This window comes from Alligator sinensis, unplaced genomic scaffold (assembly GCF_000455745.1).
Source record: "Alligator sinensis unplaced genomic scaffold, ASM45574v1 scaffold312_1, whole genome shotgun sequence".
NCBI lineage: Eukaryota > Metazoa > Chordata > Crocodylia > Alligatoridae > Alligator > Alligator sinensis.
The window spans coordinates 1,796,386-1,799,109 of record NW_005842029.1 but is presented as its reverse complement, the minus strand read 5'-3'; the positions used below and the strand labels follow the sequence as shown (position 1 = coordinate 1,799,109).

At 52.9% G+C, this 2,724-nt stretch overlaps 1 protein-coding gene across 6 annotated transcripts in view; it reads right to left on the bottom strand.

The window, feature by feature from the left end:
- Positions 1-2,724, bottom strand: part of ARHGAP6 (Rho GTPase activating protein 6) — a 575,699-nt gene that overhangs the window by 31,620 nt on the left and 541,355 nt on the right. The window lies entirely within an intron of this gene.

Sequence of the window (2,724 nt, the reverse complement as noted above, 5' to 3'; positions counted from 1 at the left end):
CCCACAAAACAGCCAGCAGGAAGGGGGAGGTGGTGGGCAGGGAGGGAGGTAGAAGAGAGGGGCAGGGGGAGGTGAAGGCGGGGGTCACGATGACGGCTGTTGGCAGGGTGGGGCGGCGGGGAGGGAGGGAGGGAGAGACGGAGGGAGGGAGGGGAGCAGGAAGGGGGCACCCAAGAATAGCTAGTATGGAGGGGGAGGCAGCAGGGAGGGAATGAGGCTGTGTGGGCCCGGGGGGAGGCAAAGGCAGGCATGGTTGTGGCTGTTGTCGGGGCCAAGTTTCAGGGAAGGAAGGAAGGGAGGGAAGCAGGGTGGGGAGCGGGGATCATGGTGGCAGCGCCCCCTCTGCCACCTGGCCCCGACAACCGCTAACAGGGAGGGGAGTGGGGAGGGGAGGGGAGGCAGGGGAAGCCCTGCTGCAAGGTGGAGGCGGGCAGGGGGGAGCCCCTGCACCAAAGGCTGGAGGAGTAGGCAGCAGTGGCAGAGGGAGTCTTTACATGGCCAGCCCTGAAGGGTGAGCAGGGGGTGAGATGGGGGCATGTAAACACTGCCTGAAATTCGTCATTGTTGACGGGCAATGAGCTAGTATATACATAAACACCAAACTGCTTTGTGTTGCTAAGTTGTTGAAAATTAGGAAAGGAAACACTAGTGCATGTAAATGGACATTCAAATTGGGAATCAGCTTCTTGGCTAGGCAATGGCAGTGCAACCTCTGCCTCATTTCAGAGAAATGATGTTATTGTATGTTTGCACTTGCTTTTGTTTAAATGGTGTTTTGGAGCTGAAACCCTATAAAGTTAACACATTTTTATACTTTTTTTTCTTAATTGAAATTTCCAACTCAGAGGAATATTGAATTCCTCCTGCCTGAATACAAATAGGAGAGTCATATTACTCACTGGAAGTCATTTCATGACCTTGCGTTGTGTAGGAACACTATCCGACTCCTTCATTATTTCTTTTCTGTCTGGTCATTCAAACCGCATTCTCTACCATGGTACCTTCCTGTTAACTGTACTTTCCTACTTCCAAACTACTGAGGTTATAAAATTATTTTTTGTCATGAATCTGGCACAATGGGTATGTAAGTCTGCTAGAAAGGAGGCTGAGATTTTTTTAAGTTGTGGCAACTCCCACTTCTGTCTCACTAACTGAATCTCCACAGTGCAGTATCTTGTTTCTCAGGCTGGGGAAAGCAGTTACACATAAACTGGTTTAAGTGATCAGAAACTGGTTTAAACCTGTAACAGAACATAAGTTCAATGCAGAGAAACCAGTTTCAAAATGGGCAAAACTGGTTTAAGAAAAACCTGGTTGAATGTAGCATTAGACTTAATTGATCTGTGTCAAACCAGTTTACAGAACTTCTGTCCCAGACCCCTCCCTGGTTCAAGTTAAACCAGTCTCCTAACATCCCAGCATACTTTTCAGCCCTGGGTTGGGCTGTGCTGCCTGCTCCAGACAGAAAGGCTGGCCCTGTCCCTCTGCTCTATAGCTGGAGCAGGACCAGGGGCATGGCTAGACACTGGCCTGACATGCCCCCTAAGGCTAAAAGGGTAGGGAAGGGGTTTATTCCCCACTCCTCCCCTCTTCCCCAGGGACTGCAACCAGGGTCTGCCTGGCCAGGCAGAGCAACTCCTGCCTGGGTAACCCCTTGCTTGCCGCTACACTGGCAGCTCGTACCACTGGGCCGGGCTGTCACAGAGCTGCACCAGCTGGGAAGGGCCCTGCCCCCGAGGTCCACCTTGGGCTGGCCCCGCTGGATGTTGCTCCATGACAGCCCTGCCTGGCCTGGGTGCAGGGAGCTGGGAGTAATCCTGCCACACAGCTCCTGCAGCCCCAGCCTGAGCTGCACCCCCCAGTGGGAAGGACCCAGCTCCCGTGGCCCAGCCTGGGCCAGCCCCTCTGCATCTGCCCTCAGCAGCACCCATGGGCTGGCTCAGCTCTGCCCCAGCCTCAGCCCCAGGTGGGTGGTGAGGTCATGCTAGCTGGCTCTGGCCAGGCTCTCCGCCGCATGAGCAGGGGGAAAAGTCAGGCAGATCCCTGAGCCTGTATCTGAGAAGGGAGAAAGGGAAGTTTAATCCCCTTTGACTGAGGCGTTGCCCAGGCCAGTGTTTGGCCACTGCTCTGCTCCCCTGCTTGGGGACTAGCCTGACAAGGGCTGCTTCCTCCTCCTCCCCACCCCCGCCTTCAGGCACAGGGATCCCTGCAGGCCAGGGTGGGGGTTTAAACCCCTCCCCAATTATACTTAGCAGCCTGCCAGGGGGCCTGGCCATGTCCCCCAGGTCAGCTTCCCTCTAGCTTTGTGGCTGCTGTGGAAGGTAAAGGGAGGGCTCGCTCTAGCACCTCCTGGCTTTTAGCCTAAGCCACTACAAGCATGTGCCTGCATTTCCGGTATCAAAAGTGAATGTCTATTCACTTGCAAATGGGTTCAATCTGCGCAGGTTAGACTAACCTGTAAAGATTGAATCAATTCAAGCTTGGGCTTTTTGAATGTCTGCCCCTATGTTTGGATGAGACTAGAGACTTGGATGAGAGTGAACCAACAGAAGTTTTATAGGAGTAACAGAGAGGTGATTCCTAACCAAAGGAACTGAAGGGCCAAAAAGTTTATTTCAATATCTTACAACTTTTATGCAGGCAGTCTAAAATTGAGTTACGTCAAGATCTTCAACTCCTTCTGGAATCTTAAACAGAGTTGGCAGGATAGAACACTACACCATT